This window comes from Trichosurus vulpecula, chromosome 4, assembly GCF_011100635.1.
Source record: "Trichosurus vulpecula isolate mTriVul1 chromosome 4, mTriVul1.pri, whole genome shotgun sequence".
NCBI classification, from domain to species: domain Eukaryota; kingdom Metazoa; phylum Chordata; class Mammalia; order Diprotodontia; family Phalangeridae; genus Trichosurus; species Trichosurus vulpecula.
The window spans coordinates 303,781,165-303,797,575 of NC_050576.1; the positions used below are offsets into that span (position 1 = coordinate 303,781,165).

General features: G+C 35.2%; 1 protein-coding gene across 1 annotated transcript in view; it reads left to right on the forward strand.

Annotated features, from left to right (window-relative positions):
* LOC118847148 (TSC22 domain family protein 1-like) overlaps positions 1-16,411 on the forward strand; it is a 97,893-nt gene that overhangs the window by 37,259 nt on the left and 44,223 nt on the right. The gene's annotated exons all lie outside the window — the stretch shown is intronic.

Genomic DNA, 16,411 nt, shown 5'->3' on the forward strand with positions numbered 1-16,411 from the left:
CTGTTAACATGGAATAGTTCAAATTGCTCAGAGCCAGTCATTTTCACATTTTGCCATTTGAATGAATTTTTTATAGTTTTGCTTTTGTTTTGTTTTTGATAGTTTTAAACTGTCATTTCCAATACTTTATAATTGTTCATATGAAATAAAGTGTTCTTAATGTGACATTGTTAGAGAAATAAGCATGCCTAAAGTCTCATCCTTTTCTTTCCTTAGCATAATTTTGCTTTACCTTTTTCCCACCATAAAAAATTAAAAATAATAGTTTTAATTTTCTTTACAAGGTTTACTTTAGGCTGCAGGGGACTAATAGGTTGTTGAAAAGGTGTTTTGTTTTTTCTACTAGAAACTTGCATACAAGCCAGTATGGCTTGGCTTAGGGGAAAAACTCTACTTTGAGCACCAGTATTAAACTGAATTGTTTTAACCCTATGTAAGGATATGTAACATGTTTAGTCCTAAGTACTGCCATGCTCATTAATTTCATCAACAGCCCCAAGTTTTAGGTGAGAATGAAGAAAACAGAAAGTGAAGAAGGCAGTGTCACAGGAGAAATGAAGAAAGAGGCGGTGGGTAGAGAGCAAAGGAGAGTAGGGAGTGAGAAAGATGGCTAGTGAGGCAAATGCTAATGCCAGCAGCCTTAGAGTTAGTGGCACCATAACATAGTTGATTGCTTTGGTAAATCTAGCAGTAGAAAACATTTGTAAATAACAGTCTGGTTAAGCTGTTCTGTCAACCAGAAGTTTGTCGTTTCAGTACTTTGCTTGTGTAATGATAATTATTAGTCATCAGCATTCAGATGAAAGATCCTAAAGTGTCTTGTAAATCATCAAAGAAAATAATGATACTTGGTTTAGTTTGTATTGTATATTTTATCTAATTATTTAAAAACTGTAGGCTAAATATAATATTCTAATTTCCTATTATCTTGAATGTTTAAGCAGAACTTTTTTTTTAATAATCATACAGAGTTACGGAGAATTCAGGTACTTTTTAACAAATACAGGAAGTTGAATCAAGAGTTCGATTAGTAGTAGATCTTCTCAGTATATACAAATTTTACATTTACCATGGTTCTTAAAATCAGTGATTCTTGGCTTGGTTTTATTGACATTCAAGGGCTTGGAGTGTTTCTAGATAGTATAAGATGTCCCAAAATTATTTTTTCAAAATCCTAATTCATTTATAAGTTATTGAAATTATCCCCATTGTTAGTGGGAGGTAACAGTGCAAGTATAAGACATTGCTGACATTAAAGATGAATGCTAATTAATCATTGCCCTAAAACAAAAGTTCTAAAAGACACCTTATGGGTAGACCATATTTCTTACTTGAATCCTATTTGTGAATGCAAAAAACATCATGAGAGTATATGGAGAGAATCAGGCTGTTTTCAGTGAAGTAGCATTGTGTTGATGTTGTTTTGATTTGATGTCGTTGCTCCATAAAGTGGGACTTAGGAAAAGGAAAGACTTTTGGATCTTCTTTCAGCTCACTTCTTTCTTGAATGTGGAATCCGAGAAAAGAACGTTTGCTCCAGATCACATAGCCAGATAGTGCTAGAAGTAGGATTCAATTATAGATCTTAAGACTGGTAGTATATTACCTTCCCTAAGTACAACATGCTGGGATTATTAATTCCAAATACAAACAAATAATACAAACAACTATAAACGTTAAAACAAAAGACTGCCTAGTAGACCACCTGTGAAACACTCAGTAGGCCATATTTTGAGAACCACAGATTTCAGATATTTAAGGTTTCCATTTCTTTCAAGAAATATTCCTACCTTTTCAGACTTTGGGATGTGTTTTTATGTATACTTCATAGAATGTATTTGGGGGAAGGTAAAGTAAGAATGGTGCAAACTTTTTCTATCCTGCACTGACAGCTGGAGTACAAAAGTATTACTAACCACCATTTATTTTCTTTTTCTAAATGAAGAATTATAAATTAAAAACTTAGGTCACTTCACATTTACTGTGGTCCTTGAAACTAGTGACTCTGTGCTCTGTGTTTTAGGTATTCCAGAGCTAGACCAGGTCAGGTTGTGGAAACAAGTTTGATACTTGATGTCATTAACCTAGCTAAATGGTATGGATTTTTGGATTCCTTTTTGTGAAGCTCATTTTCTCTTGTCAATATAATAACAAGCTTGTTTCACTAAAATGTCCCTTGTAACTAGAAATCCTTGCTGGCCAGGGAGGCTGAGTGAAGTTGGTAGCTTGCTTGAGTTCAGGAGTGATGGGTTGCAGGATGACTGAAGCTGATTGGACATGTAGACTAAGTCAGGTGTCAGTGAGAGTGGGGGGCATCTGGCTGCCTAAGCGGGGAAGGGGGACAACCACTGCATGGTAGCCTGGGCCAGTTATTGAAAGAGACCAATTCTCAAAACAACCATAACAACCTTGCCCTTCTCTAAAACTATTACAACCAGAATGACATGAAAGTACTAACATTTGAGAATGATATTTTAAACTGAATTTAGGAAAGAAAAATGAGATGAATTTTTAGCATTGTTAGTGAGAAGATCTACTACATATTTGAGAAATGTGATGGCTTCCAAATGGCATTTTGGGCCCAACTATGTTAGAAGTAGAAATTGACAAGAAATTGTTGCTGATATAAGTACTCATGCATCCTGTTTTCCTGTTCAGGTTATCTATTCATCTGTATCCATTTTCTTTCTCCTTTTTTCCTTATGTATCAGTCTAAAGTTTTTGTTATTTGGCAGTAAGACCCTAGATTTAGAGCTGGATGGGATTTGGCAAGCCATTTAGTCCAATTCCATAATTTTATGAAGAAACTGAGGCCCATAGAAGATAGGAGAAATTTGCCTAGCAGAGCTGGAATTAGAAACCAGTCTCCTCTGATTTCAAATCCGGTACACTTTCCATTATAGAGTATTGCTTGTATCATAAGAATATCTTACTTTAAAATAAATGCAGTCTGAAAATTAAAAAAACTCAAATTGTGAGGCAATAATTTTAGACAATATTTCACCTTATTATTTGATATCTTTAAATAATATCTAGTGCATCTAAAGTGATTCAGTTTACAGATTGAATTATGGACAGTTTTGGAGACAGTAGTCATGAAATGGAAAAAAAAAAAACGTATTGCTGAACATTTTAAATTTAAATATTTGAGTTCCCCCTTGTGTATCATACTGAAATAATACAGGTAATTTGAGGAAAAAGTAGACCCTGTTAACTATCCCATTCTCCATACTTCTTGTTTTCAAACAAAAGATATTTAAAAAACAAGGTAGACATTTTAAAAATGCCTAATACTGGTTTTTACCTCAGAATTTGATTCTTAGTCTTGTTAGACTTTGATTCCTTAGCCTTGTCTTGCCTCTTCAATGACTTATAACCCTTGAAAAATTGTTTCTTGTTTATCATAAAGGTAGCTAATTACTTGAAGTTGTTTTTTTTTTAATTTTGGAGGTTATTTTATGCTTTATCTTAAAGGCTGTAATGGACTTACAAATTTTATTTCTGTGGTCAAACCCAGACCATGATTACCACACTGCCTTAATCACATGTCATTATATTATCTTCAGGCATTCATATTAATAATATCTTCATTCTTTCTCCCCTTCTCTCACCTCCCCTTTACTGGTTCCAATTTTCTTTTTCAGATATGTTTTAATTTTCAGACACTGACTTAGCTGTGTCAAAATATCAATGGAAGTACAGCGAAGTAGGTGTAAGTGATTTTGGTAGTTTAAGAACCACCAGAATTAAAAGTTATCAATTTAGCCAAACTAGTTTGGCCAGTTTTTTCTGTGTATCGATGGCACACAGGCCTAATCGACAGGTTCTGCAAACCCCACTAGGGGTGGCCCTTTTACACAGGGAATTAATTCTGTGCATATAGATACAGTTAACCTTAGATTATTCTTAGGAGCTTAGGAGTCAAGATTATTGATTAAAACATTTTTTTACTTTAATACATGGGCATACATACACACACAACTTTTCGTCCTTAAAACTGTTATATTAATGGGATGCTAAGAAATATTTGACCAAAACATTTTTAAATGAATGAATAATATAGATATATCCTTAGGATATGAAATGAGAGTGATTTGTTTAAAATAATTTTAAGTAACATTGGTAATTGCATCTGTGGCTTTATCATTGTGGATATTCTTTTTATCTATAAATCACAATCTACCTCATGTCATCTTGCTTCCCTCCCCCATGTGATTCTTAAGTGTCTTTACATAAGTCCTCTGTAGAAGCTCCTTGTACCTATTGAGCCTGCCTTATAATTCTTTTAATGACTCAGCAGTATTGGTTAACACTCAAGTTGTCTGTTGTCTCATTCTAGCTTTGTGACTGGCCCACTTCTTTTTGATCTCAGGTGATAAATTTTATGCCCCTTCTTGCAGGGAAATTATTGTTGGTGACATGCTTCTAGATGGTATACCTTGACCCTTGTGTGTCTTTCCATTACTCTTGGGTAATTTCATCGTCTTGAAATCATGGTGTTGATAGACTTGCAGTTGTATGGCATCATTAGACTATTCATTGATATAAATGTTCTTGATACTGATTTTAAGTACTTCTATAAGAATTGAGGAAAAAATCATGTAACTAAGTCTTTGTGCTTTCCTAAAATTTAGTAACTTAAGTTATGGTATGACAGCAATTATCTTAAATTTTATTTTTAAGTGATAGGATAAGTGCATTACACAGCTGTATACAATGTATTTTTATTTCAGATCCTGTGACAAATGAAAAATGGATACTGTAAGTGAAAAGGTAAAACAGTGTCTTATTAATGGAAAATTGATGTCCTTATTTGGGAGAAGATTCAATTTTCTTCTAAATACATTTATAGATCATTTCTACATATAGGCTGAGTTGTTATGGTTTATATAAAAAAAAGTTGAAAAACTGCATGGGACTCTGAAGACAGGGATATGATGACTGTCTTCATATGTTCCAAAGAACGTCTCTTCTTGACTTCAAAGATGGGCAGACATGTTGACTGTTTGAAAGGTTTCTGCTTGTTCAAGAGCATTGTTGAAGTTGCAAAGAAAGCCATTTAGAATGTAATGGAAAGAAAGTTGACTAACAGCTAGAACTGTCCCAAAGTTGGATAAGGTTGCCTCAAAAGTATTAGTTTTTCCCTGCCTGGAGGCCTCCAAGTGAAAGCTAAATGAACCCCCCTTGGGCCAGCTGGGCTAGATGGAATTTGAGGTTCCTTCCAGTCCTCTGATGTGTGAATTGTTAGCCTTTAATTGAGGAAAAGAACTAACACATACATATTGATTTGTCTAGGCTTTTCAACCTGATGTCTTAATTTAAAACCAAGAGATTTTGCAAGACCAGAGGTAGAGAAGGTTTCTCATTTCTGTTTCAATATATTTTTAGATATTATAGTTTCAGGCTCAGCAGGAACTTTTCTCTTCTTACAATACTTGATATAACTATACTGCTTTTGAGTTCTATAAATTTTATTACATGTTGTCAAACTTTCACATGTTGATAACAGAAATTTAGTTTTTAAAAAGTGATTAATTTGTGTTAAAAATTCCAGTCTATGTATATGTATTTTAGCACATTCTAACATGTGAATATTTCTAACATGTTAGTATGAAGTATGGTTATTGTAGTGTTTCACAGTACTATTCATTTTGATGACCATGCATTAGGTTTATTGGTATGAATGCCAAAGAACCTTTTTTCTTTCTTTTTAAGAAAATGGTTTCATAGTGGTGGTTTTTGAAAGGAAAAATTATGCAGAAAAAATTCTGGTTCAAGTTACTGTTGGGGAAATAAATGAGGTATACATTTTATTAGTTAAAATTTTCTAATTGTTGAGTTTAGTTTTGCAGTGTTTTGCTTTTTCAAAAACTACATCCATTAATATGTTTAATAACTAGAGTTAAATGTCAAAATATTTGTGTAACAACACAGCTTAATCTTAATATGCATGGCATAAAATGTTCACTTTTCTTTGATCCCTTACTTGAACCAAGTAGGTTCCTATAGATCAAAGACATAGTATTCTCTGCAAACATACTGTCTTATCATATTTGTAGTAGAAAGGAAAACACAAATCCATTCCAATCTGATTTCTTTTGTGATCTTAGTGCAGAGGATGACTTCAAACCAATATTTTGTTTAATTGTTTTTGAAAGAAGAATAGGGCCACATTTTTCCTTTTCATATGAGGCTTACGGCTTTAGAAAGGTGACCATGAGTCCCTAACTGCTCCGCTAGTGGAGTGTAAGCTCAGGAAGCATTGCTTTTGGGGCCCAGTACTCTCTAGGTCTGTCAGAGAGACTAGCTGACCTCATTGATATAGCACGAATCTTCTTGCCTGCAACAGCTTTCATAGGTCATTGGCCAACTCCTAGAGGTCTTGTTCTCTTCAGGAGTGACCAGAAGTGCCCATGTCTGTGAAATCACAGACCTCTGAAGGTTTAAAGTGTTACTGAACATATTGATTGTGTAACTGTAGTAGGTACACTGAAGTACATGTTCCTTTACTTAAAATAGGGCAACATTAATTAAACCATAAGAGTAAAGCAAAATCGAAGTCACAGCAAAAAAGGTAAAAGGTGAAAAAGGAAAAGAAACAAAAAGAAACATGAACAATTGGCTAGGTTAATTAGGATGAAGAAATGCCATGAAAAGAGTTTGCTTGGCTGAGTTCGAGAATGTTCATTCTGCTAAAAGTTGTATTCACGGGATTCTTTTCATATGATTGCGACGGCATAGATTTGCCATCTTTATTATTCAGAGGTGGTTTGGAGCTAGCAAACTGTTAAGTTTTTGTAGTTTCAGTTATTCTGGTGCTCATAGTTTATATCATCTATTGAAAAAAGGTAGCTGGAGAGCTTTTTCATTTTTATGACTGAATTTTGTCTTTTCTGCTACTTAACACATGCTTGGTTTTATGCGTCTATTTTAAACTGTTTTCCTTCTCCATTATGTATTTTGTTGTAATCAGTCAGAGCAACAGAATGGAGATGGTCATTTCTGAGATCTAAGTAGCAGTGTCTTCATTGTACATTAGCTAATAGTTGTTATAAGACTTGACGTTGGTTGTTAGGTAACTAGGAGAATGATTTGCCTTTGATCCTTTTTTCCTATAACCTTTTTTTGCATGGAAATTTTCTTAGAAGATGAAGAAAATCTTTCAAAAAAGCTAATCCATAATCTTGAAATCACTGTAGACTAGTTTAGAGACTAAACCACTAAAAACTTTTACTTCAGGAGAGTGTCCAGTCAGATCTACTCATGAAGCAGTGGTTTTTTTGTGTTTTTGTTTTGTTTTTTTCCTACGCATCTAGGATTTTTCTATCCTAGACTTTTTTTGCGTGAGTGTGCACCCGTTTGTGTGTGGTGTTTTTGAAGTTTTTCATGTGTGGGTTTACAGAGAGGGGAAAAAATGTCACTAGTAGATTTAGAAGTGATTTTTCCTAAAATCCAAGTTTTCTGACTTTCTACTTAACTGCACACTTAGATAGTGGTAAATGTTAATGAGTTTTTCCTTCAAAAATGTCTTCAAGGGGGCAGCCAGGTGGCATAGTGAGTAGAGCACTGGACCTGGAGTCAGGAGGACCTGAGTTCAAATTTGGCCTCAGATACTAGACACACTACTAGCTGTGTGACCTTGGGCAGGTCACTTAACCACTAATTGCCCTGCCTTCCCCCCTCCAAAAAAAACCAAAAATGTCTTCAAATCTTGCAATAGTTTGAGAGTATGTAGTTTCAGCTCATGTTAAAAATTGTGTTGCTTTTTGAAAGACAACATGTGTAAGAACTTTCACTTTAAAACCCATATGCAAACAAAAGCAAAGAAAAATAAATTCACTTTTTTTAGTCCAAATTATCCATGGGCTATTTCTCTTTCATATTGAAAGCTGTAAGTATAAAGTAGTTCTGAGTGGACTAGACAGAATTTTACATAGTGGAGTGTTGCTTCTGACCTGTTGCTTTTCATTTCACTGTTGGAGGGCCCCCCCCCCCCCCACTCCAATAAGCAGATAAAAAAAAAACAAAGCAGAGCTCTGGCTACGCTGTGTATAGAAACAAGACAGACTCTTAGTGATTTATATAAAATAAAATGATTCATGCTTAGACAGCCAGTGTCTTTGTCCTTGGGTGGTTTTGCCCTTGCAGATTTTAGCTTTTTTGGTGAGTTGTTTTTCTCTTCAAATATCTACTAAAGGAATTAATTTGTATTTCACCTCACCACATTTACCAGGAGAACCTGTTAAATTATTCAAAGAAACATAATTCTTTTAGATATTAAAGGTGAAACACCTTTTAAAAAACTGTCAAAATAGAAAGTACAGTTATTTAAAGTAATTTAAAGCCAAGTTTATTTTGTATTTGGCAAAAAATTGCATCATCTTAGGGAAGTCCCTTGGAAGAGTTTCTGCTGTATTCCCTAAAGGCTAAGTCATTAGTAAGTGTTAATGTTTTTTTTTTCTCTTTATGACAAGGAAGCTTATCAACATTTTAGTTTTGTTTTAGATACCAGATACTTTACAAAATACTTGATTGCAAAGACATTAACTTTTCCCCTTTTTCTTATTCCATCTGTGTCTTGATCATTTATGGACTTCTTCCCTTGTTGCTTACTTTTCATTTACTGTCGTGGAACTCAGTGACTATCCCCCTTGGCAGTTTGAGGGAGTTTTCCTAAGTATTATTGTTGGATGCTAGATCAACATGCTGTAGAACCAAAAAGGATTGAGTGATAGCTTAGGTCGTAACAGTATTGCTGGGAGCAGGGGGGGGGGGGGGGGGAATGGGGGGGAGGGGATGATGCTTCATCTGCTTCAGAACTTAGGTTTGATCATCTAAATTTGTAAATGATATTGGCAAGTTCATGTTCAGATAATCACAGTCACACACAAATGATTAAAAGTGGTGATATCTTATCCCATAGTAAGTATGTTGCTTACATTGTTGTTACATTGTTTAAAGAATTAGTACTCTTTCTTCTTCCTTGGGAATAGGATAGTGTGTTGAATACATGTATCTTTTCAGTCCTGCTTTCCTACTTCCTCCCCCCCACCACTCCTACCCCTCATTACTCAGATATCCTCCCAGCCTATTCAGGGACTTGCTTTCTTCAGTATTCATTTCTGTTACTCAGAGTTACTGACTTAAGTGTGAAATCCCCTTTCCTTATTCCTTATCAGACTAGTCATGTCCTAGGATCATTCTACATCTGTCCTCTTTTCTTTTAAACCAACCTTCCTACTCTGCTGTATGGAATCCTTGTTCTATTATAAATAAACTTCTCTCTAGCCTTTACCTTTTCCACAAGTACTCCATCCATCTTCTTGCTTTAACTGATGCTTGGCTTTTTCCAGATGACATGTCTTTCTCAGCCCTTTCTATTTCAGTCTCTCCAGTTCTTTTCTCTCAGGGCAGAGAAGTATATGCATACTCTGCTCCATTGGTACTTCCGAAGCATGTTCTTTGCTTGTAAAGTTTCTTTACGTCTTATGAAATAAGTAGTAATGGTAGTAGTAAGTATAGTAATTGTGGTAAGAAGTAATTGTAAAACAATTACTTCATTCTCTACAACTGTGGCTTGGGTGCAGGATACTTCCCTACTTTCCTGGATGACTTGATTACTTTCTTTAAACCCTGTTGGCATAATATAATCCTCTGCGTCTCAGTCCCTCTACAGCGTTGTCAGTAACCTTCATTTACTTTGCCCACCCACAGAAATACATATTCCCAAACCTCAGTATGGGAACCTGCATGTATAATCAGATAAATGTTTACCAAAACATGTATGTAGTTGAACTCTGTTTTCTGTTATGGGGAGAAAAGACTCTTTAGCTGTTCATATAAAATGAAATGATTCATGTTGAGAGAAAGGAGAAATTTTACTCTAGTTTCATCTCCAGGCTGTATTTCTTGGATACTCTTTTATCTAATTCTACAAAGTAGTTTGTTATTTGTATTTAACCACACTAAATTTGTCAGGAGAGCCTTTGTCTTCAATAACTTTTCAAAATAAAGGCATACTTTTAGATATTAAAAGACAAATTATCCTCAAAGAACCTGTTGAATGGAAGGTACAAAATTACTTAGGAAATTTTACGCCTGATTTATTTTGTATTCAGTTTCCACCTGAGTCCCTTGGAGAAATCTCTGATGATATAGTTTGGTGAAAGGAGCTATCTTACATTCAGATTCTTAGGTTCTGAAATGTCTGTTTTCAGGCACATCTTCTATCTTTTCTTCTCTCTTATTGCCCTTCTGTACCCTGATTTTAATTTGCAGTTCATTGAATCTTAAGATCATAGGTTTAGAGCTAGAAAGGACCTTTGAGTACAAACCCCTCATTTTGCAGATGAGAGAACAGGCACGGAGAGATTAAGTAACTTGCCTGTTTATTGCATATTATAACAACCCATCTAATCTCTGCTCAGTCTGAACGCCATCCATTGTCAGCTACCTCAAGTATATTCTTGCTGGCATCCTAGACCACTTTACTCATTGACTTTCTATCATGTTTGTTCTGGTAAGCTGAACCTTAGACAAACCATACCGTCACTCATTCCCCTTCTTAACTTCTGTTCTCATATTGTGGAACATTTTGGGGGAAAGTCATGTAACAGCAACAACTGATTCTGCCATATAAATTTGTGCTCTCAGCATTCATTATACATTGCTCTCCTTCCCAGACTCTGTGGTCCAATCAAACTGTCCATTTTGATGCTCCTCACCCATAAAATTCCTCTCCTTCCCTTTCCCCTCCAACTCCTGGGAAAGTCTTACTTGTACCCCTTAAAATCTTGTTTTATTCAAAACTCTCTTAAGTGACATTGTCTATATTTACTTTGTGCAGGCCTTTCTTGATCTGCCCACTGCCATCCCTCTTTCCCCAACCCCAACTCATCTTGTATTCTTTCTGTATATGTTTATGCATATTTTTCCTTATATAGAATGTAAGCTTCAAGGGCAGGTGCTTAACAGCAGGTGCTTGTTGGTTTATTCCATTAATTCTCTAGCTCACTCCCTCAAACAGCCACTCTTACTTTGAGCATATGATTGTGTTTTCTGCTTGGAGAAGAATGACCCTGTTTTAATGAATTTCTTCAATTTTCTTGCATGTGGAAATTTCTCTTCATTACTCCTTTTCTTTTTTCTTCTTATCTTCAAGTTTCTAAAGCTAACCATGATGTAGTGGGAAGAACAAGTATTTGGTCAAAAGATCTGGAGTCAGATTTTCCGTAGTTGCTGTATGGCTTTACTATCTCAGCTGGCTTTTTCTTCGTCTATAAAATAAATGTAACTTAACTCTGCTACCTTTCTGGATTGTTTCAAAGCCCAAATACGTTATATAGTAGAATTATCATCAGTAAATTAGTCAGTATTTATTAAATGTCAGGCCTTGTGCTAAAGTCCGGGGGTACAAACAGAACAAAAGAGTCCTTCTTTTTCGTGGGTCTGAATTCTATCAGATACGGATTCAGAGTGGGAAGGTATCATTTTAGAGATAAAACTGGGGTTTAGAGAAGTTGTGATTTGCCTCAAGTCACTTAAACAATAAATTCAAAACCTAGGATTCAAACTCAGGTCCTCTGACTCTAAATCCATCATTCTTCCCATGGAAAGAAATGCTTCATAACCATGAAGTGCCGTGCAAATGTAAATTGTTGTTAGTTGTCCCAAAGCTGTTCTCTCTCATTTTTGCAGCGCTGAGGGCCTCCTTTGTCTCTTCAGTCTCTGCCTCTCCTTGGTTCCTTTGATCCTTATTACTTGCATTGTTTTTGGGAAAAAAAATTCCAGCAACAGCAACAAAACCCACACAAAACTTTGGTTCCTGCTGCCTCAAGTCTTGCTTCTTTCTCCCTTTCCCTATTCAGTGCTTCTCTCAAAGATCACTATTAGCTTTTCATTTCCAAACCCAGTGGCTTTTTCTCACTCTTTGCTTTCCTTTACCTTTCTGCCACATCAGACTATTGACTTCTTCCTTTTTTTTTTCCATCCTCTTGGTTTTCTTTCTGCACCTCTAATGGCACATTTGATAATGTCTCATTCCACCTCCAAGTGAAGGCATCTCCTCAGAGTTCTGGCCTTTATCATTTTTTTTCCAAACCCTTCCTTGCTGGGCTCATCTCTTTTCATTGCTTCCACTTCTCATTTCATTGCAGCTAATTCTTAAATCTGTGTTTCTAACACTGACCTTTATCAGCATTCAGATCAGTATTCCCAACTGTTTATTGGATCTTTTCACCAGAATGCCTCCTACCAGCATCTTAAACTCAACATATCCAAAGCTAAAATTTTTCTCTAAATTGGCTCTTTTCCCTTGACTTGCTTATTTCTGTAAATGTTGTCAGTGTCTTCTAATTCACCTATACTTGAAAGCTTAGAATTAAAGCTCCTTTACTTGCCCCTAACATTGAGTCAGTCATTAGGTCTGTTAGTTTTACTTCTTCCGTGTTTCTTGCATCTGACCTCACCTTTGTGTTCTCCCTATCGCTGTCATATTTCAGGCTCTCATTGCTGTAACTTTTGAGTTAGATTTTAGTCCTGCTCTACCCTCCCAATATTTTCTTCCCCAAACCATCTTAGACAGTATTTTCCAAAAGCAAAGCCCTAAAGAGAGTTTGTGTCACTTGCCATTTCCTGTAGAATAAAGTCTAAATTTCTCAATTTAGTATATGAGATTGAGGCTTTTTTTGTAACTGCTCGTTATCAATTTTTTGAGTCTCCTGCTGTTGCCCTTCATGCATCCTATTTTTTAACTGAACTCTACTATCTGTTCTTCCCCAAACACATACTCTCCGTTTTCTTGCCCCCTTACCTCTGTGCCATTTTCACTGTTTGGAATGGCTTCCTTCATCTTTTGTTTAAGATTTTACTTGTCCTCTCATGCTTAGCTGTGATGCTTCTAAATTCTCTTTCCTCTTGGCTGAAAGTATTTTCCTTCCTCTGAACTAGTACTGTGTACTTCTGTTAGGGAACTTAGTACATTCCAAGTGGCATGATAGTTTTTTTATTTGTAAATTTTCTGCTGCTGGATGGTAAGTACCTTTGGCAACTTGCACCATCTTCCCCCCCCCCCCCCCCCCACATGTCTCTTAGCACAGGTGTCTTAGATAATTACCCAAGCCACATAAAACCACTTTAAAAAGTGAATTTATGTGTGGCTTGTTCGCTACACATTTCAGAAAATTTATGTCCAGGATAACAGTATCCCTTGGTTTGTATGTAACTAGTCTTTTACATTAAGTACTTCTTTCAGAAATTGAGATTCATGGAGTTTCTGTTCAGAGTCATCTTATCTTGGGATGTGACTTTTAATATTTCTTGACCTTGATCAGATTTGTAAAAAGTAAGACTATAAGAATCCATTTTGTCCAATTAACTTAATTAGGAGTTCATTCTGTACAAGTTGGAGTACATGTGCTTTTTCACTTCTTCCTTTTTTAGAGGACCACTTAAAGGGATGATTCCTATTAAAATCAGTTGCTGCTAGCCTGTACTTCTTATGAACTTGCTTCTGTAAAGAGATTCATCATGTTGGGCATGACCTCAAATCCTTAGGTTGCTTATAAAGAATTAAGTCCTGAGGAAATGGAATCATTGTTTCTCTTAAATGTTTCTAAAATCCTTTATATATTACTTCACAATCTACCTTTTTATTTATTTGAATGAGTATATTTGCTCCGGAAATTCTTAGTTTTCAAAATAAATTAAAGATGCTAACCTGAATTGGAAGGAGCTTGAAAATTGTTCTGTGCCCCCATCTATACCTATTCAATTCTACCAATATCTTTCTAATCCATAAGTTAGTAAAGTATTTTCTTTATTAACTTTCAAAAATTAAAATAATAAACTTTAAATAATTAAAATATTTTCATGAAGTCTGGGAAATAATTAAAGACTTTTCTTTCTTTAAACATGAGGCCTTTTTAATTTCCTACCAAGTTGAAGCTGCATTAAACAGAAGCCAACATGAATTTGAGGAAGGTTTGCTACCATTTGGATAATGTGTACTTGAAGAGTTGATTGTAACTGCTTGGGAGTTAACTATAATTACTTTTCATTAGGTGGGCCTGAAACTTTTTTTTTTAAAGAAATTATACTAGAAGCCATTTCTATTATGCACCTGGGTACCCACAGTTACAGCCGCAGTGGTAGCAGAAGAGCTGATCTCAGAGTTTTGCCTTTGACACAGCCTAGCTTTTTGAACCAAAGCAAAACACTGACCCTCTCTGCTCTCAGCACCTTTCTGAGACTGTAAGGTACAAACGAAATGTCACGGGTCTAGTCTCTATCCTTTACCCATATTCATGAACTACATTCATTTTCGGGAGTTTAAGAAATGAGAGAATACACATATATTTCCCAGGTATTTTGAATCAGTTTTTGATTGATTCTTGGAGGTCGTGAAGGGCAATAGTAGGAGAGAAAGACTAATCTTTAGCTGAGTACAGTCTACCGGGTAATAAATCTTTTTTTAGCCAGTTAAAATCAAATATAGCAAAAAAAAAACCAAACTGCTAGCTCAGATTTCACTACTTTGGAGTTTGTTCTGATGACCCAGGGTGTTTACTTTCAAAGTTAAAGCAAAATTAAGCAGATTGTGGAAATACAATTGTATGAAGAAAGCTTACTGGCTAGAAGACAGTTGAAAAACTTTCAGATAGTAGCTACCATGGAAACAGAGGCTGTATTTCTGACTTTTAAAAATATGCTAATTAAGACACTTTTTTCAGTTCATTTAAGTTGTTTGCTAAAGACTCTTGCTAAATGATACCTAATGAATTACAAGATACAAATATATGTACTTATAATTTATAAATAATGAAAATAATTAAAACTGCGTTTCTTTTTTAAAAAAAGTTTCTATCATGAAGAAAATCTTACTGTTTTATTTGTTCAAACTTCATTTAAACTTGTTCCCTTGTTACAGTCCTTACTGTCCCAAAAAATTAGTGAAGTTTATTATGAGATATTTTAGTAGCCTGATCTAATGGTATGTTCTCTTTGAAAACAAATTTAGGACTTTAAATACATCTATTAGACTTTATTATTAGCTTATGTGCTAATGAGTCTAGACACTTGTGAAAGTTGATATAAGTTCTATACCAATCCATTTTGGCTAAATTATGTTCTCCCTTGGTCACTTTCAGGTTTCATTTTTTTTTTTTTGGATGGACTTTTAATATTGATGGTTGTTATGTCACGTTTTTTGTCTGTCACGTTTTTTACAATGGCAGTTTTTTTCTGATTACCATTACCTCTTCCTTTGTAAAACAAAGAATTCTTCTTAAGGCACAAGGTCATGTCATTTCAGACTTATTTCACTCATTCAGTTAGATTATGAAATAACCATTCCTTTTCAGCTCAGAACAATCCCAAATTGGCAAGCAGAGCCAGGAGGTGGGTCTAAAAGGTGAACTTGAGAGCATTATAACAGTGTATCTTGGTTGTTGTAACCTCTAAGTACAGGGTAACAGAGTAACATTCAATAATACTTGTTGATTGTTTGATAGTTATCAGGAACACAGGCTTTTAGCCACTCCCAGGTAAGAAACCTTTTAAATAGCAAATTGGAGAGAGCCTATTTCAGGTCAGTTTTATTTATCTTCTTTTGTTCATCCCCCAAATGCATCTCCCATACTGTAATAGTAAGTAGTTGACTAAAAAACAAGAGCTTCGAAAGTATCTTCAAATGCAGCACTAAATCTGGGGTTCTTCATAGCATTTACTTTCTTGCAGAAAGCATAACTTACCCTGTTTCTCAAGGTACCCATAATAAATCCTTCAACCCCCTTAATTCTTGTCACTTATATCTCTATGGCCTCCTCCTAGTGTGTGCTTGATTAGTAACTAGGACCTTTACACATTTTTTCTTTTCTATCTCCCATAATAAGAGTTTTCTCTTGTGTATCTTTATTGTCTATTAGTTGAACACATCTCTGAGTTTTATTTTCTACATTGTAATCCTTAGCAATAACTTCTATATCTTTGACACTGTCCTGAATGCCAAGTGATCACCCTGTCTTTCAGTATTCACCTTGATTCTATACCTAACATACATCAAATACTCCATTCCTTCCCACCAAGCAGTTTTCTTTCTTATCCTGAATGTTAGGGAAATGCCTTTTTATCAGTGCCTTTTCAGAAGTCTTGACTAATTTTATGTTTAGTTATGGTCAGACTCTTAGAAGGGAGGGACTGAAACTTGCAGCTTAATGTTCCTTCTTTGTGTTGGTAATGACTTAAAGACTTAAGGACAAATTCAGTCTCTTAGGATATTACCAAGATTTTTACACAATTCTTACTAGTTTTATTATGGCCTACTCTTTGAAAGCCATCCTTTTGTTTTGGACCTCAGGATTAACTGCAATGGGGACTACCTTTTGACTTTATATATAGAGGATTAACTTTCACT